Source organism: Pseudophryne corroboree, chromosome 10 (assembly GCF_028390025.1).
Source record: "Pseudophryne corroboree isolate aPseCor3 chromosome 10, aPseCor3.hap2, whole genome shotgun sequence".
Classification (NCBI taxonomy): domain Eukaryota; kingdom Metazoa; phylum Chordata; class Amphibia; order Anura; family Myobatrachidae; genus Pseudophryne; species Pseudophryne corroboree.
In genome coordinates, this window is record NC_086453.1 from 202,034,324 (window position 1) to 202,054,481 (window position 20,158).

General features: G+C 44.5%; 1 protein-coding gene and 1 long non-coding RNA gene across 2 annotated transcripts in view; one reads left to right on the forward strand and one right to left on the reverse strand.

The window, feature by feature from the left end:
• The window catches only part of PUSL1 (pseudouridine synthase like 1), a 384,977-nt gene that overhangs the window by 261,239 nt on the left and 103,580 nt on the right, over positions 1-20,158 (reverse strand). The window lies entirely within an intron of this gene.
• The window catches only part of LOC134966358 (uncharacterized), a 70,872-nt gene continuing 67,480 nt past the window's right edge, over positions 16,767-20,158 (forward strand). The window contains exon 1 of the long non-coding RNA XR_010188629.1: positions 16,767-16,864. This is a non-coding gene — a long non-coding RNA (uncharacterized LOC134966358). The remainder of the gene's footprint in view (positions 16,865-20,158) is intronic.

Genomic DNA, 20,158 nt, shown 5'->3' on the forward strand with positions numbered 1-20,158 from the left:
ATGGCCCAGCGGCCATTTTCACTGCATTCTGCGCAGTAGAGAGATCTCAGGAAAATGGCTGGCGCATCATTTCCCAGAGTTCTGCGCATGCGCAGTAGAGTCTGAGCCCTCTAGTCTTCAGACTCTACGGGCAGAGAGGAGGAGGCTGAACACGGGCCTCCTCCTCTCTTAAAACGCCCCTGACCACAGCCTTGTTAACCCAAACTCCAACTAAAGCAGGTCTAAGTAAGACTCTTACTCTGTATACATGGACTTTAGCATAGCTTCTATCTTAGATTCCGATGGGTCTTTAAGCATTGTTACAGTTGGAATGGTTAACTTTTTGAAACTTTGCAAACTGAGGAATCCACTGGTGGCGCATTTTCCCATTTAGTAGTCATAGACACTGGGAACGGGTAGTTAGACAGAAACCAGATTCCTGAATACCGTATTTCTCACATAGAGTTGAGAAATTTTTCGGAGCAAAATCCCCCGAGATATGGAAGATCCTATTTATGCCTGCTTCAACCCAAGAGTACATGTAGGATGATATACAACCTATAGGAAAATGGGGATTACGCCACAGGGGAGTGAGAGGGGGGGGGGGGGATAAGGTGCTAAATCAAATTTCTTATTGAAACTATCCCACACCTTCAGAACAGAATGGACGCAAGGGGTATCACGTACAGAGGCTGGTCTCAAGTGTGGCGGGAGCCACGGAAGGAAACTAACCGAGCAGAAATGAATAAGTGCACTTTCCAGGGACACCCACTTCTTACTACCCTCAGGCGAATGCCAGGCGGTGATGAGGCTCAACTGCGTGCCTTGAAAATATCGTTCAAATATAGGGAGGCCCAAGCCGCCGGCAGTCGAAGATTTAGAGAGGCAAGATCTACCTAGTCTGGGGCGTTTGTTGGACCAAATAAATTTGCCACACATAGATTGCAACATATGGAGGTACGAAGTCGGGACCACAATGGGGACGGTTTGGAACAGATAGAGCAGCCGCGGTAAAACAGTAATTTTAATTGAATTAATTCTACCAGTCCATGAAATACACAAGGGATCCCATTTAGCCAAGTCCTTCCTGATAATTTGTAGAATTTGAACAGCTGCTCATAGTATACAATAGAAGAAAAAGAAGACGTATAGTGCGCTGATAAGCTGCCTAAGGATTGTTCAGTGATAGAAAGGTGTCACCACACATCCAGAAATAGACCAGTAAAGAAAAATTATCACCGAGCTGTCTTCAGGCGCTGACAGTTTTCCCATATGATTACTTCTGGAGAACAGGTTTGTCATACGTTTGTTACCTCCAACATAAATTTGAGGCCTTTCTCTAATAAAGATCTTTCTTCTTCTAATAACACATGTGTGCTCAGATTAAAGATTTTAGTCCCTTTCCTTTCTTTATGAAAGGCCTCAAATTTTGTCCTTCTACAAGGGTAGATCAGTTCAGCATTTTCATAGATGTACAAAAATTTCTTAGGAAACTCACCTTAAAAAAGTTCTTTAGTTTAAAAGCAGGGGAAGAAGTAGTTCAGGAACAGGTCAGTAATACTCCATTCAGACCAAAATCCACGTTTTTTCCTTCCCACTTAAAGGGGTGTTTCATAGAGTCCTTTGACTCATTGGTTTTAGGGGATTTGCAAAAACTGGAAACAGGAAATATAAAAAGTAATCTTACTTTTAAGGTAAAAAGAGCATTGAAGAATCTGACCAGTGAAAAAAATTTGGTCATAAAGCCAGCGGATAAAGGGGGGGGGGGGGGGGCATAGTCCTTTTTGATAAATCTGACTATGAAACAATTGTTTACCAATTATTAGAGGATAAGGATACTTACAGAAAGGTTAGAGGGGATCCTACAAAAAAGATGACTATGGGCCTTAGAGGGATTGTAAATTCCTATAAAAAGAAGGGCACGTTAACCAGCAAAGAATCAGAATTTGTGTGTATAGAAGATCCCAAAATACCAACAATCTACATCCTCCCCAAGGTTCATAAGAATCCCGTCAAACCCCCAGGGAGGCCAATTGTCTCCGGAGTAGAATCTCTATCTGCCAATTTATCCCAGTTTATAGATTTTTTCATGCAGCCTCTAGTGGTAAAAAACAAATCTCATTTAAGAGATACCACAGAAGCTCTCCAATTTTTGAAAACGGTAGAGTGGGAAGAAGGTTACTACCTGGTCACGGCAGACGTGAGCTCTCTTTACACTATAATCGACCATAGCCAAGGTACGGAGACAGTTAAAAAGGCATTAGCATTGTCCACTCTTGATTCCAATTTACAGGATTTTTTAATTGAAGGCATTGAATTCATTTTGTTCAACAACTATTTAACTTTTAAAGAGGAATTTTACATTCAGAAATGAGGGACCGCCATGGGCACCAGGTTCGCCCCGAGTTACGCAAACATTTTTATGGGTGCGTGGGAAGACAGTAAAGTTTGGAATAATAACCCATTCGGGGCAAACCTGGTGTCGTGGCGAAGATATATAGACAACATAATTTTCATTTGGAGGGGAAGTTTGGAAGATCTGGAAGATTTTTGCAAATATTTAAACCTTAATGATTTGAACATTATACTGACCTTTGAGAAAAGTCAATCATCAGTAAATTTTTTAGATTTAACTATTTATATTGATCAAGGGACACTAAAGACAAATAATTATGTGAAACCGACCGACTCCAGCACCTACATAGATGTAGAGAGTTGCCATCATAACAGATGGTTGGAAACCATACCAATGAGTCAATTTAAGAGTTTAAAAAGAAATTGTACAGAAAGGGAAGTATTTTTAACCCAGGCAAATGAGATGTCGTTGAGCTTTAAGAAAAGTGGATATGAAGATAGGATTATCACTGACTCTCTTGACAAAGTGAGCATTATGGACAGAGATGAATTACTAAAAAAAGTAGAAAAGAAGGGAGTTGATGGAGATAAGGATAGTTTTAAATGGTCTTTTATTACTGATTACACCTCTCAACATCATCAAGTTAAAAGAGTTTTAAGGAAACATTGGAAGATACTAAAGAAAGACCCAGTGATAGGGAAAGAACTGCCTAATAATCCGAATTGCATTTTTAGAAGGGCCCCCAATTTAAAAAACAAACTCGTGAAGAGTTTATGCCCTTCCTCACCGAGTAAAACCAATGTGCTATCAAAGGGATTTTATAGATGCGGAGGCTGCATTGGGTGTAAAAATGTATCTTACACCTTCGGCAAAAAACTCACAGAGGTAGAGATTAATAACAAAAAACATTAAATTAATGACTTTTTAACCTGTCATTCTTTTAATGTTATTTATGCCATTGAATGCTCATGTGGAAAATTTTATATTGGAAGGACCAGTAGGGCATTAAAGGCTAGATTAGGAGAGCATTTAAGAAACATCCGGAAAGGTGTGGACACTCATGCACTTTAAAAGCACTTCAAGGAGACACATAATTGTGATACGAAATATATTGTGAATTTCTTTGCATTAAAAAAAGTTTGCACTGATGCTAGGGGTGGGGATATTGCATCTAAACTAGCCAAGTGTGAAATGACCATGATATACAATTATAACACATTGGCACCAATAGGTATTAATAAGGATTTCGAACTTAAATGGTTTTTATGAGTCAGCTAGGAATTTTTAGGTGCGGATTTTAAAGCATATTTCATGTTTTTTATTCTTGGTATTTTCCATGGTTGTTACTATAAATAAACCATTTATAGTAACTTTATGCACTTTATAAAGTTATATCTGTTTTTAATTATATGTATTTTTATTTTGCATTTTATACTTGGCAATCACTAAGTCCGGAATGATCTCTCCAAAGATGGCGGCGCTAAAGAAATAAGGACGATTATATTCAATGAGATATTCCCTCTAACATACCCCAGTGGTATTGTGAGTGATTGGTTTAAACTGACAATGAAATGCATATGCGCTTCATCACCGGAAGTGACAATACCAGAAGGGATACGTTGCGAAGGGCGGAACACACGCGTGGACGGTCATCGGAAGTGACGTCTACGGAATGGAATGCAAATACGGAAGTGAAAACACCTCCGTTTCCTGCTGGGCAAAGGGAATTATTTGGCGCCAAACAGGGACTTTGCAAACACCTGAAATGGACAATTGGAGGGATTGTGGGTTTAATGTGATGTATGGGATGTTTAGTATTGTAGTGGATCCATGTCTGGCAATAGGTCTTACATTTGGAATTGATGACATCATCAAAGGGGGTATAAAAGGATATCCCCGGGATAGGAGAGTTTATGTCTTGAAAAAGATACTTGAAAGTATTGAAACGCGTTGGTTCAAATTTTGTGGGGGACAGAGGCGCCTGGAACGGACCCGTAGGAGGAATCACGAGGTGCTGGGGACGCCTGGTTTTATACCATTCTGCCTTGTGTATTCTTCCATATGGTGAGAGTCCAGTCTTTCTTTCTGGTTTTAGATTAAAAAGCAATATTACACTATATATGTCTATATTTCTTTTATGATACTGGACAAACGAGGAGGTGTGTGGAGGAAGATTTTGGACTGTACTAAGGATCAAGTCCTCTCCTGTCTATGCGAATGTTGTCTGACCTAACGGCAGACAATACTTTATGGTACGGATTCTACCTATAAATTCTCATGAGAGTTGTGGAGTGTAAAAAGTATTACACTATTGTATATTTTTAAGTTTTATGTTGGAGGTAACAAACGTATGACAAACCTGTTCTCCAGAAGTAATCATATGTGAAATCTGTCAGCGCCTGAAGACAGCTCGGTGATAATTTTTCTTTACCAGCTGATCATAGTGTTTTGTGATCTGGATCCCCAGGTATCTGATGTAGTGGGTCCGCCAGATATACTCAAAGTTTGTTTCTAAAAGCTTCCCAGTATCAACGAGAAGGTGAAACGCTAGTGCCTCGGATTTAGTACTATTAACTTTGTGTCCTGATAACCTACCAAATAACGAAAGTGTGGTCTGCAAGTTGGGGAGTGAGGCCAGAGGTGAGGAGAGCAAGACATCTGTAAAAAGAGATATTTTATATTGGGTACCAAAGACAGCAATCCCTTTAATATCCGGAGGCAGCCTAATGTGGACCACTAGTGGTTCGATGCTAAGGGCATATAACAGAGGCGATAAAGGACATCCCTGTCTGGTGCCATTACCTAAACCAAAGGATGGGGAGGAGAGCACATTAGTAGAGACAGATGCCGTGGGACTGTGTTATAAAGCTTGTATTGCAGACAGAAAGTTACCGCAGAAACCATAGGATCGCAGGGTTTGAATCATAAAAGGCCAGGACAAGCGGTCAAAGGCCTTCTCGGCATCTAATGACAGAAGAATAGATGGAAGTTTGTGTTTATTAATAAATGTGATCAGGTTGCTTGTGCACCTCGTGTTGTTGAGGGCCTGTCTAGTCGGGACAAATCCCACTTGGTCGGTGTCAATCAACTGGACCAAATAAGTATTCAACCGGGTCGCTAGAATCTTTGCAAATAACTTAATGTCTGCATTAAGAGGAGAAATCAGCCTATAACTGGTGCAACTAGTCGGGTCCTTTCCAGATTTAGGCAACACAATGATCACTGATTTTAGGGAGTCTGCATGGAAACGTTCACCTAGCATTATTTTATTAAAAACAGTGAGCAGATGGGGGACCAATAAACCTGAAAAGGATTTATAGTATGACAGGGGGAATCCGTCCGGCCACGGTGCTTTAGATGGTTTTTTAGATTTCAGGGCCACATCAAATTCCTCGACTGAGATGGGAGAGTTCAACTTGCTAACTGCGGAGGCGGGAAGACGAGGAAGGTTACAGGCATTCAAATATTCTTGGGCCACCACGGATGGTAGTTCAGGGCCTCTCACGGTTCTACAAGATTATAAAGAGATTTGTAGTAAGAGTAGAAGGATTCGTTAATAGAACCCGGGTCATAGCTAAGAACATTTGAACCATTTCTAAGAGCCAAGATGGCCTGCGAAGCTTTTTTGGCTCTAAGGGTGGCTGCTAACAGGAAATCAGATTTGTTAGTTTTTTCATAAAATCTTTGCTTTAGATACCTAAGGGATTTCTCTGTACGTTCCGCGAGGAGGGATTGAAGCTCGCCTCTAATACTTTGAATCTGACGGAGTACCTGCGGGGAGTGGGATTGTTTATGCACACGCTCAAGCTGCGTCAGTTGAGATGTGAGGGTAGTCAGTCGCTCTGTCTGCTGCTTTTTTCTATGTGTGGCATATTTAATCATTGCCCCTCTAATAACAGCCTTATGTGCTTCCAAGATTGTAGGGAAGGGAGCATCTGCAGTGACATTGTTATTAAAATAATCCTCTATTTCGGATTTAATTTGCTCGTTAAATTGGGGAATGCGGAGGAGAGTCTCATTCAATCGCCAGGTAGAACGGCCTCCCAGGGATTCTAGAAGATTGACGGTGGCCAGAACTATCGCATGGTCAGACCAGACATTGGGAACAATGTCTACCTTTGCTAAGTTTTGTAGTAGCAAACCAAGAATCATGTCAATTCGTGAATATGAACCATGGGGAGTGGAAAAGAATGTGTAATCCCTGGAGGTCGGATAATGCGCCCGCCACGTATCGAAAAGACCAGCCTCAGTCATGTGTTTCTTAAGATTTCCCAGAGGAGGGTGTGGAAGAGGGGAACGTCAGGGGGTACTCCTATATAAGTCGGGCAAAATTACAGAATTAAAGTCCCCAACTACCAAAACGATACCACTACGGAGGGACTGAAGTTCCAGAAAGAGTTTGCGGAAAAAGCTACATTGGCCCACATTGGGTGCGTACAGGTTTACCAAAGTCACAATCCGAGGGCCCAATTGACACAGCATAATGATATACCACCCTTCCTTATCTACAGTAGTAGAAAGAACTTGGGAGGGGACTGACGATCGTATCATAATAGCTACCCCATTCTTCTTAGAGGTGTGGGAAGAATACAGAACCGTGGGAAAGCGTTTTTAGATATTAGCGATAGATGAGAACTTTTTTTAAATGGGTTTCTTGAAGGAACACAATGTCCCCGTAATGAGTATTGAGTGTTTTATACAGGAGGGAACGTTTGGCGGGGGAGTTCAAGCATTTAACGTTCATAGAGAGCACATTGAAAGGCATGATGTTGGATGGAGCACCTACTCGTCCAGGTATACACAAAATCTATATATAATACTGTAACTAATCAGAGATTTAAAAAAAGATCAGTGTTGGGGATGGGGGTAGTAATACACTAGAAGGTAAAATAAAATAAAATTATGTGTGTAACAACAGGGGGAGGGGGAGGAAGTTGCGAACTAAATAACGCCTCACAAAGAAGAGGGGGGTTCACAGAGGGCGGGTCCCACGGGGGAGATAGAAGGGGAGTGAGGTATGCTTCGGCAATAAGCAAACCTAGTGGACCCAGTTATTGGGAGGGATACAATAAAATGACCAGTAAATAGAAACACAAAGAGAGCAAAGGGAGTAGGGAAGCTCTCAAGAAAGTCCCAGGTGTAGGAGGGGGGTGGCCGAGGCTAAGTAGACTGGAGACTGTCCACCCGGAACCAGAAAACAATGAACACAAAAAAACAACTACAAGTAGGCGAACAGTATAGACATTATACAGAACGCAAACAGTAACAATAACTATACCATGTTGGTAATCAGTGTAACATGACAAGGTAACATAGCGTAGGGAAAACATACATTACCGACTCCCGTCAGTATTGTGTAGCGCAATTGAGGGGGACAATGGGTGTACCAAAAAAAAACAGTAACAAAATATCAAAAGGTAACAAACACAGGTAGTAGCAAATAATCCAATTTCACCCCTTGTCGGGTGTAAAATATACTGAACGGGAGGACATCAGACAAGGATCACAGTACTGCCGATCACCCATGTGACGTCCATTTTTAAGATCTAGACGGGTTACTAGAGGATGGACCAACGCCAGTCGCTGATAGCTGAAATCTATGGATCAGGTCTTTCCCCTCCTTGGAATCCCTCACCGACACCGGGCGGCCATTTACATCAAATATGCGTGGCATTGCTCTGCTAGAGGCAGACACCTGTTCCTTAGTCTTAAAAGGATAGGAATTTCATCAGCACATCCCTGGGGGGTTCACCATCTCTGGGCTTCGGCCGGAGGGCCCTGTGTGCCCGTTCAATATAACATGATTGATCCTTGAGAGAAGGCACAAGCATCTGGAACAAACGAAGAAGGTAAGGTTCCAGGTCAGGTGGGGCAACCAATTCTGGGACATTCCAAATGCGAAGATTACATCTCCTTTCTCTATTTTCGAGATCTTCTATTTTAACACAGAGAAATTCCACTTCACGGTAAATATAATTAATGTCCTGAGAGAATTCCAGCAGACCCTTAGCGTTAAGATTCCACCTTAGATTCCACTGCAGTTGTGTGATTGGAAAGAGAGGCCAAATCACTTCGTAGATCAGCAAACAATTGTTGGAAATTAGAGGTGAGGGTTTTATTCAAATCCGCCATCATGGCCTGAATGTCATTTTTAGTTGCAAAAGAATCACCAGGCGTGACATCCGCACCAGGTGATCCCGCTGGAGAAGCAGGCGGTGAGTCAGAGGGGTGATGTGATGTCCTGGAAAGGTGTTGCATGATACCCTGTTGGGAATTTTTTTGTTTACCACCTTTGTTGTTATTTTTGGACATAGTGAGACACGGTCTATATAGACGTAGTAAACAAGCGGAGCAGCATAGGTTCCGGGTGAACAAGAGGAGACAATATCAGAACATATCAGGCTGGGGCGTACCCCACAAAGTTATAGATACGTTCGGTAACCAGCGTAAGAGGTTTGATAGGGCAATCAGTAGGTTAACAAATAGGCACTGCGGTGGGCAATGGTCAGAGGATCAGTGTTGAATCCCAAGATGCAGTCTGCCACCCACTAATGTCCCAGGGCTATGGGAGAAAAGGTGCTGTTACTGGCAAACTTATCCACAGCACAAACAGGGCCAGCTTTATGTAGTTACGGTCTAGTTACAGCCCTGCATTTCTTTACTCTTAAAACTTGTTCTTTCTTGTCCAAACCCCCCTTGACTGTGACATTGCAGTAAAAGGTGGGCTGGTATGTAAAAGTTAAAATCCAAATTTTAACTTTTTTATTGCCTTCTGTCGAAGAACAGTTCTAATTATGGGTTCTACATATATTAAGATATTAAGTCTCTTCAGGAAAAAATAGGAATTTAATACCTACCGGTAATTCCTTTTCTCCTAGTCCGTAGGAGATACTGGGATGGTAAGAGTTACCAAGGGTTATAGATGGGGTCCATTGGAGCCAGGCACTTTAAAAATTCTTCGGTGTGCTGGCTCCTCCCCTCTATGCTCCTCCTGCAGACTCAGTGTAGGAAAACTGTGCCCGAGCAGACGGACATACTTTGAGAGGAGGAAAACAGACAAGACAAAGTGGTGAGATACGAACCAGCACACAACATAACAAGAGGATAGCAGTGCAATACACAACTACAAACTAGGGACAGCAACAGCAGACCCAAACAGTAAACACACAAGAACAACTCTTGCAGGAAAATTGGTAGCACAGAGGCAGGCGCCCAGTATCCCCTATGGACTAGGAGAAAAGAAATTACTGGTAGGTATTAAATTCCTATTTTCTATCACGTCCTAGGGGACACTGGGTTGGTAAGAGTTACCATGGGGATGTCCCAAAGCTCCCAGAAAGGGTGGGAGAGTGCTGAGACCCCTGCAAAACCCAGCGACCAAACTGAAGGTACTCAGTAGCCAAGGTATCGAGCCTGTAAAACTTTACAAAAGTGTTCGAACCAGACCAAGTAGCAGCTTGGCAGAACTCCAAAGCCAAGACACCACGGGCAGCCGCCTAGGAAGAACCCACCAACCTTGTGGAGTGGTCCTGAACATGACTCTGCAGTGGCAAGGCTGTCATCCGGATCCAACAAGTAACGGTCTGCTTTGAAGCAAGACAGCCAATCTTCGTAGCGTCATAGACAACAAACAGGGTATCAGATTTCCGGTGACGAGCAGGTTTCTTGACATACACCTTCAAAGCCCGAACAACATCCATGGATTTTGAGGCAACTGACGTGTCAGACAACACAGGAACCACAAACAAAGTAGCAGCGCTGTGAGATGTAAATATAAACATAAATTCAAATCATTCAAAATGGTGGGAGAGATAAACACACGTGGAGCTGTATGAACTGAAGGTGAAAAAAAGGGGTTAATTTATTAAAATATCTCATACAATATGTCAATAAAATTGATATAGGATAATAAAATAAAAAAGTAAAATACAATGAGCAGGATCACTGTAGGGCTGCCTTAGTAAGACTATCCGTTTTCTTAATTAGTGTGGACTAAATGACGGTATTTTGAGTTAGGTGACAACTGGACTTTATAACACAGTTCTGATGGCATCAGTGCCACATGATTTACCGCTGGAGGAGGGGGTTCTCTGGATAGCGTCCCTTATGACGGGTGGAACCAATAACAGTCTTGTATCCTCACCAGTATGCGGAGTCCTCAGTGCTGAGTGGCAAAGGGTGTGTTGCCAGTTGACAGGTTATTCACCTTTTTCTCTGTGCGTGGTTCGTCAAAGTCCACTAAAGATCCGGATGTCGTGCATGCAGCTTTCAATTGAAGATGGTGATCCTGAAGCATAAACACCTGACGCGTTTCGCTGCAGTGCCTGCAGCTTTCTCAAAGAAAGCTGCAGGCACTGCAGCGAAACGCGTCAGGTGTTTATGCTTCAGGATCACCATCTTCAATTGAAAGCTGCATGCACGACATCCGGATCTTTAGTGGACTTTGACGAACCACGCACAGAGAAAAAGGTGAATAACCTGTCAACTGGCAACACACCCTTTGCCACTCAGCACTGAGGACTCCGCATACTGGTGAGGATACAAGACTGTTATTGGTTCCACCCGTCATAAGGGACGCTATCCAGAGAACCCCCTCCTCCAGCGGTAAATCATGTGGCACTGATGCCATCAGAACTGTGTTATAAAGTCCAGTTGTCACCTAACTCAAAATACCGTCATTTAGTCCACACTAATTAAGAAAACGGATAGTCTTACTAAGGCAGCCCTACAGTGATCCTGCTCATTGTATTTTACTTTTTTATTTTATTATCCTATATCAATTTTATTGACATATTGTATGAGATATTTTAATAAATTAACCCCTTTTTTTCACCTTCAGTTCATACAGCTCCACGTGTGTTTATCTCTCCCACCATTTTGAATGATTTGAATTTATGTTTATATTTACATCTCACAGCGCTGCTACTTTGTTTGTTGTTTATTGTGCATAGTGTTTTCAGGACTGACTAGACCTGTTTTTTAGCAGCTGCTATAATTAGAACACCAGCCCACCTTGCGCCTGATCCTTTCTTAACCTTGGTTAAGAAATAAAAACTCTTTCTGCTTCAACACAGGAACCACAATCGGCTGGTTGATATGAAATGCCGACACAACCTTAGGCAGAAACTGCGGACAAGTCCTGAGCTCTGCTCTATCCTCATGAAACACCAGATAAGGGCTCTTACAGGATAAGGCACCAAATTCCAAGACACGCCTCGCCGAGGCCAAGGCCAACAACATGACAGTCTTCCAAGTCAAATACTTCATGTCCACCCGGTGTAATGGGTCAAACCAGTCAGATTGGAGAAAAGTCAGTACCAAACTGAGATCCCACAGTGCCGTAGGAGGAATAAAGGGTGGTTGAATATGAAGGACACCTGTTAGGAATGTCTGGATTCCCGGTAAAATAGCCAACTGTTTTTGGAAGAAAATAGACTAGGCCGAAATCTGAAACTTGACGGATCCCAACCGAACGCCCATATCCACTCCTACTTGCAGGAAGAGCAAGAACCTTCGCAGATGAAAATCCACAGAGGAGTACTGTCAACCCTCACACTAGGAGACATACTGCTTCCAGATGTGGTGGTAATGCTTAGATGTGACCACCTTCCGAGCCTGGACCATAGTAGAGATAACCTTTCCAGGAATCCCTTTCCTAGCCTGGAAATCTCCCTCTCAACTTCCATGCCATCAAACGTAGCCGTGGTAAGTCTTGATAGACGAACGGCCCTTTCAGAAGATCTACCTGAAGCAGCAGAGGCCAGGGATCTTCGAGGGACATGGCCAGGAGGTCCGCATACCAGGCCTGGTGAGGCCAATCCGGGGCAATCAGAATTGCCTGAACGCTTTCCCTCTTTAGTCTCTTCAGGACCCTGGGAATGAGAGGAACCGGCAGGAACAGATAGATGAACTGGTAAATCCATGGCGCCGTCAGAGCAACCACCGTTGCGGCCTGTGGATCCCTTGTCTTGGAGCAGTATCGACGCAGCTTCTTGTTGATTTGAGAAGCCATCATGTCAATTAGCGGGCAGCACGACCGCTGTACTAACAGCTAAAACACCTGCGGGTGAAGGCCCGACTCCCCCAGGTGCAGGTCGTGCCTGCTGAGGAAGTCTGCTTTTCCCAGTTGTCCACTCCTGGAGTGAAGATGGCCGACATGGCCCTGGCAATGCATTCCACCCAGAGGAGTATCCTGGACATCTCTCGCATTGCAGCCCAGCTTTTTGTACCTCCCTGTTTGTTTATGTGTGGACCTGTATGGCCTGATGTTGGAGGAGAGAAGCAGCTTGTAGAAGGGCATTGTAAATCGCCCTGAGTTCCAGAATGTTTATTGGAAGAGAGGCCTCTTGAGGTGACCACCTTCCCTGAAACTGAGCCTCCTGGGTGACAGCACCCCAGCCACGGAGACTCGCATTTGTTCTCAACAGAACTCAAGCCTGATTTCCGAAGTGTCGACCCTCTACCAGGTGCGGGATCTGTAACCACCATAACATGGAAATCCTTGCTCTTGGTGACAGGGATATCCGCAGGTGCATGTGTAGGTGGGAGTCGGACCATTTGTTCAGCAGATCCAGCTGGAAAGGGCTGGCATGAAATCTTCCATACTGAATTGCCTCGTACGAGGCTACCATCTTGCCCAACAGTCTGATGCAGAGATGCACCAAAATTTTCTGAGGTTTCAGAACGGATCTCACCACTGATTGAATTGCCAAGGCCTTGTCCATAGGAAGGAACACCTTCTGAAACACTGTGTCGAGGATCATCCCCAAGAACTGCAGTCTTTGTGATGGTGCCAGGTGGGACTTCTGCAGATTGAGAATCCACCTGTGATCTGTCAGAAGCCATGTAGTCCGTGCGATGCTTTCTAACAACCGTGCTTCAGACACAGCCTTTATGAGGAAATCGTCCAAGTATAGAACGATGTTCACACCACTTACACGGAGTTGTAGCATCATCATCACCTTTGTGAACACCCGTAGAGCCGTGGATAGGTCAAAGGGTAGGGCCCGGAACTGGAAGTGATCTATATTCAGTGCGAACCTAAGGTAAGCCTGATGAGGCGGCCATATTGGGATGTGAAGGTACGCATCCTTGATATCAAAGGTGTAAACGCTGGTTTACATACAGGACTAAAAGCAACACTTTAAAAATACATTTCATACACTTTAAATGAAGCCACTGCGGCCGCTATACTTAATCCACAACCTACGTACTTATTACACCATTAGCGTACAGAGTCCCGTACCGTGTACGGACTTTGCATACAAACGCTGTGCTGCCTGTACAAAGTACACGCAGCGCGTACACACCCAAAGATACATTGTGAACCCTTAACAGCTATGCATGCGATAGTAATACACTTTAAACCTTAGCAGGGAAAAGAAGACACAACACCAGATTGTAATTAAACTGCCGGGTTCCGACACCACAACATATTATTACTGAAAGGGGGTTTACAATAACAAAGCAATACAATACAAAAGAATAATGGCTACAGTCAATGGTACATACTTGTTTGGATTTCGCCGCGCTACCCAGTCTGGTCCTCGGTCATCTAGATAGATAACTTTGAGAGTCTTGTGTGACCAGGCCTGCAGCTGGCTCCTTTTATACAATCTTCCAAAACACAATGGATACTGTAATCTCTATGTCCATTGGACACAGGGATTGTCATTTACAGTACAGAAGAGGTCATAGGTTGGTTTGAATAGGTGGGCGATGTCTGTTCAAGATGCACTTGTGGGTGGTCTCCTCTGGGTTCCCGCCGCATACCTACTGTACAGTAAATACAGATTATAAATCTATATTCTGCTCCTGCACATAACTATTCGCAGGAACGTGCAATCTTCTGCAAACCAACACCGGAATATTACCCTTAAAATACCCTACAGCTGGATACTAAACACCACCTTATAACCTTGTTCTGTCCCCTCCTATCCTGTAAAAATGAATCCCTTTGTTCTGATACCATTTAAACTGTTGTAACTTGCTGGTGTGATGCGAGGAGACTATGTGTACATTGTGCACTGTTTGGATTAAATATGTAATGTGTTTTGATAGCTTTTCCATGCGTCCACAAACTCTACCGTAAATACTCATACCACACGCGAATGCGCAGGACCGCGGGAGCGACCATACGCAAATTGCGAATATGCGCACGCACAGTAGAACAAGTACACGCACGGAGGCCATCTGTGTGCAGTTTGTACGTGATGTGTGTACTGCAATATTTTTCGACTTTGAAAAAGGATACCAGGAATTCCCCCTCTTCCAGGCCTGAAATCACCGTTCTGAGGGATTCCATCATAAACTTGAATACCCTTAGGTAAGGTGAAAAAAGGATAGTATAGCGCCACTTGTGAGGTTAAATCTCAGTAAAAGAATGTATGAATATATTAGAAATTTCTGTTATCAAAGCTTTAAGCCCACGTAACCTTTCAAAATGGTGTCTACCTACCCCTAAAAATACAAAACTGGTATGGTAATGTTAAAAGGTATAAAACTGGGGGGATAGGTGTACTGGCGACGAGTGTGGCTAAAAGCTATGTTTGGTCAGTATAAGCCCAACGCGTTTCGTCTCAACAGACTTGAAGAAGTCTGTTGAGACGAAACGAGTTGGGCTTATACTGACCACCCACTATTTACAAGCTAAGTTTTGAATTCCTATCCTTTTAAGTGTATTTATATTTTTCATTTATGGACAAAAGTTTTTTATTCTTGTTTTTTAAAACCATTCTTGGAAACTGTTTTTACTCTCATATATATTAAAAATATTTTTATAAATTTTAGAATTTTTTTGGCTTCTAATTTTAAGCTTTTAAAACATAGTTTTTAGCCACACTCGTCGCCAGTACCCCTATCCCCCCAGTTTTATACCCTTAGGTAAGGGTTCAGAGATTTAAGGTACAAGATTGGCCGGGCTGAACCGTTCGGTTTTGGTACCATGAACAGGCTGGAATAAAAGCCCTTGTTTTTGAGAAGAGGGGGAACTGGAACAATGCCCTGCATTTGTTGCAGTCGTTGGATGGCGTCTAGCAAGGCAACCGTGGACACAGGTGAGGCAGGCAAGCCAGACCTGAAGAATCTGTGAGAAGGGAGATGTTGAAACTCCAACTAGTATCCTTGGGAGACCAGGTCTCTCAACCAAGGATCAGGGCAGGATTCAGCACAAACATGGCTGAAATATTTGAGGCGAGCACCCACCTGAACTTCCACTTGAGGCTGGGGCCAACCATCATGCGGAGGGTCTGGCGGAGGCAGGGCCTGAACTCTGTTCCAGGGAACCAGCGGCCGCTGGTCTGTGTGCTTTACCACGTCTGGCCGGAGGAGCCGCTGATGGCTGATAAGTGGACTTACCGGCAGTAGCCTGTGAAATCCACTTGTTCAGTTCTTCACCAAACAAAGCCTCCCCCGTGCAGGCAAGGTTTTCAATGCCCTTTTTAGAATCGGCGTCCACCATTCACTGTCGCAGCCACAGAGCCCTGCGCACCAAGACAGCCATAGCAGTAAAGCGTGAGTTGATAATGCCAATCTCCTTAAATGCCTCACTCATGAAGTTAGCCGAATCCTGAATAGGTTGTAGGAGTGTTATTAGCTCATCCTGAGACATGGTATTAAAACCACAAGCAGTGGTGGGTCTCTGTGCGACACCCACTGCAGGGAAAATGGATTTGAGCATAGTCTCAATCTTACGATCAGCAGGGTCTTTTAAGGAGATAGCACCAGGTACAGGCAGCACATCTTACTTGACAGTCTGGACACTGAGGTATCCACAGGTAGAGGATTTACCCAGACTTTCCTATCCTCAGTGGGGAAAGGGAAGAAATTTAGCAACCGCTTGGGTGTTTGAAAATTCATGTCAGGATTAACACATGCGTCTTTAAAAAGTGTGCTTAATTCCTCAGAGATAGGAAAGGTGGCAGTAGACTTTTGTTTTATATTAAAAATGACTCCTCGGGTTCTGTCTCTTTATCAGGGATATTCAGGACCTCTCTAAAAGAATATATAAGGGCTTCCACACCCTGAGACAGAGTACGGTCTCCTTCATCCACCTCAACTTCCTCTTCCTCCAAATCTGGCATTTCATTATCAGAGTCAGATTGGATCACATGGGGTAATGTGCGTTTCTGAGAAACCAGCAGAGGGGGCTGAGAGACAGGTCTGAGATCAGAGGTATGAGTCAGAAAATCATCCATAGATTTCTTAAACACTTGTCTCTCCTGCCCGGCAGTAGCCAGTTCAGAGGATATATTAGACAACACCCCGTTTATTGAATCCAGCCACTCAGGACCCTGTATGCTGCTTCCTTGTGAAGGGAGACTGCACTGTGTACACAGCAGAGACCCCCCTGGAGAGTGAGAAAACTTTGTGCTGCAGGACTGACATGTCCAGACACGTTTATACAGCAGAACACACACACAGGAGCAGTGAATAACACAGATACCCAGTGGTCGCCTGGATGGAGTGATACAGAGAGGGAGAGAACCAGCACACAGTGCTTTGCCGGGCAGAAACTAGAGCCTTAATAAGGTAACAAGTTTTTTATGTATATACATACAATATATTGCTCCCGCCTTTCTACAAAACCCCTTGGTATCAGTAACAACGTGTTTTTGAGGATACTTAGAGGAGCAGCACTTCACTGCATGCAGCCTGTAGTGTGATGCATCAGGAAATGGTGCCACTGAGCTGCTGGTCCCGCTCTCCGGGAAGTCCCGCCCCCTTAATGGCGCACAGTCCCTGCAAAGTTTATACTGGCAAACACTCCTTTTCTGCAGAAAACGGGGTTAAAACTCCTTTACTGTGATCAGCGCCAGTGTGGGAATCTGCCGTGGGCACCGCAGTGAGCAGCACCGAGTGCCCGTCGCGCCCTTGTGCCGGCATTTTAACCGAGGACCCGCTAACCGGGACCCTGATTTCTGTACTCACCACTCCAGCATCCTCAGCTCCGTTAGGGGTGACGGCATGCTGTTGGAGTGCGCACATACCCTGGGGGTAATACGAAACAACACCTCAGGAGCTATGTCCTGTCAGCAGGGATAAGGACCATTAACCCTTCAAGAGGTTGGTCCGGTCCCTACTGTAAGTCCCACGATGCAGGCAGACTCGTGCCAGCCAGTGCTGCCTGAAAATAATAAACTAATTTGAAGAAAACTCTCTGGAGCTCCAGAGAATTCACCCGGCTCCTTGGGCACATTTTTCTAAACTGAGTCTGCAGGAGGGGCATAGAGGGGAGAAGCCAGCACACTGAAGAAATTTTAAAGTGCCAGGCTCCAATGGACCCCATCTATACCCCATAATAACTCGTACCATCCCAGGATCCCCTAGGACGTGAGAAAAATCTAACAGCAAAACTGTTGCAGGGCATTCTTTGGTGTGTAGTGTCACAGCAGATGGAGTGGTACAGTTTGCCTACCCCTGCACTACAGACTCATTATGTATCTTAAGATCTTAGGCAGATAGATCTTGCTGAAATGAAGCACAATTATTCTATGAATGTGTATGCCCCTAATGGTGCCCATACACTTATGCGATGCTCCGCGACGCGACATCGCGGGGCATCGCACCAGCAGTTCAGGTGCGATGAAATCGCACCTGAACTGCCAAAAAGATTACCATGCACTCATGCGATAGATCGCATGGTAATCACGTGATGGGCATGTCACCGCTGAGTGCCGCTCCTGGCGGGTGCCCATCGCACATCGCAGTGCAATATATAGCATGTGTTTCTAGAAACACATGTGATCGCACTGCGATTCGATAAATATTATGTGCAGCACATAATATCTTGAGACGCGATATTCGACCGGCGTGCACGCGCATCGTGTCGAAAGGTACTAAAATGTGCATACAATCCTTCGATTTCTCTCACAGATGTGGTCGAAATCGAAGGCTAGTACCGATAATCTCATAAGTGTATGGGCACCATTACAAGTAAGCTATTTCCACACAGATAATTGAAATAATCACAGAGCCATACAAGAAACATGGACCAAAAGTATGGAAATAGGAGAGTTATGGCAGACTTACCATTGTTAACTCACTTTCTCCGAGGGACATTGGGTTTCACAGGGTGTAGAGTGGATCTTGACCCAGAGGCACCAACAGGCTAAAGCTTTAGGCTGTCCCAGGATGCATTGGGGCCTCCTCTATAACCCCACCTCCAGGCACTGTGAGCTCAGTTTCGTTAACTAGTCCAATGCAGGATCAGGTAAGAGAGAAGGCAGATGTTAGTCACATAGAACAACATTCTCACGACCAGAAAAGGGACCTGCGGCTAATACAATACAAACCCATAGCAGCTAGGTGCATCAGGGTGGGCGCCCTGTGGAACTCAATGTACCTCGCAAAGAGTTAACAATGACAACTCTCCTTTTCTGCAGCAGGTTACATTGGTTTCCACAGGGAAACATCGGGAATGTCCTAAATCAGTTCATCAAGGGAGGGGATGCGCCTTAGCGGGTATGAGAACCTGGCGTCCAAAGGAAACATCCAGGGAGGCAGAAGTATCAAAGGCATAGAACCTAATAAACGTGTTCACAGAGAACCACGTAGCCGCCTTGCACAATTGTTCTGAAGACTCGCCACAGCGGGCCGCCCAAGAAGGTCCAACAGACCGAGTAGCCACGTTTGTGAAAACAAAACAAAAAGGGAATCTGACCTCCTGATAGAGGCAGTCCTCTCCACATATATACGGAGAGCCGTACCACATCCAAAGACCGCTCTTTGGAGGACAAATCAGAAGAGATAAAGACCGGAACCACAATCTCTTAAGGTGAAAAGATGACACCACCTTAGGCAAATAACCTCGGCGAGTTCTAAGAACTGCCCGGTCACAATGAGGTATTAGAAAGTGTAGATGACAGGACAATGCGCCTAAGTCCGACACCCTTATTGCAGAAGCAATAGCCAGTAAAAACAAGAGATTGTCTGTGATCCATTTAAGGTCCACCATCTCAAGAGGTTCAAATAGACACTCTTGCAGGGCATTCAGGACAACAGACAGATCTCATGGAGCCACAAGAGGGAAATAGGAAGGTTGAATCCGTAAGACACCTTGAGTGAATGTATGAATGTCAGGCATGGATGCAATTTTTCTCTGAAACCATACCGACAAGGCAGATATGTGAGAGAGGCCAGACGAAGGCTTAAGTCCAGGCTTCTTTGCAGAAAAGCCAGAATTCTGGAAGTTCTGAATCTGTATGCATCATAATTCTTATCAGCACACCAGGAGAAGTAAGAATTCCAGACCCTGTAATAAATCCAAGCAGATGCCAGTTTTCTGGCTTTTAACATAGTTTGGATGACCACCTCAGAAAATCCTTTGGCTCTCAGGAGTGATGCCTCAAGAGCCACGCCGTCAAAGCCAGCCTGGCCAGGTCTGGATAAATACAAGGGCCCTGTACGAGGAGGTCTGGGCGCTGAGGAAGTAGAAGAGGATGCTCTGTCGATCGACCCTGCAGGTCCGAGAACCAATGCCGTCTGGGCCATGCTGGAGCGACTAGAAGTAGAAATCATCCTTCTTGTTTGGACTTCCGCAGGGCCCTAGGCAGGAGCGACACTGGAGGGAACATGTAGGACAGCCGAAAGTTCCATGGAATTGCCAGTGTGTCCAGAAATGCTGCTTGAGGATCCCTGGTCCTTCATCCGAAGACCGGAACCTTGCGATTGTGTCGAGACACCATCAGGTCTACGTCTGGTAGACCCCACTTGTCCACTAGGAGTTGAAAGAGTTCCGGATGAAGACTCCACTCTCCGGTGTGCATGTCCTGGCAACTGAGGAAGTCCGCTTCCCAGTCTAGGATGCCCGGAATGAACACTGAC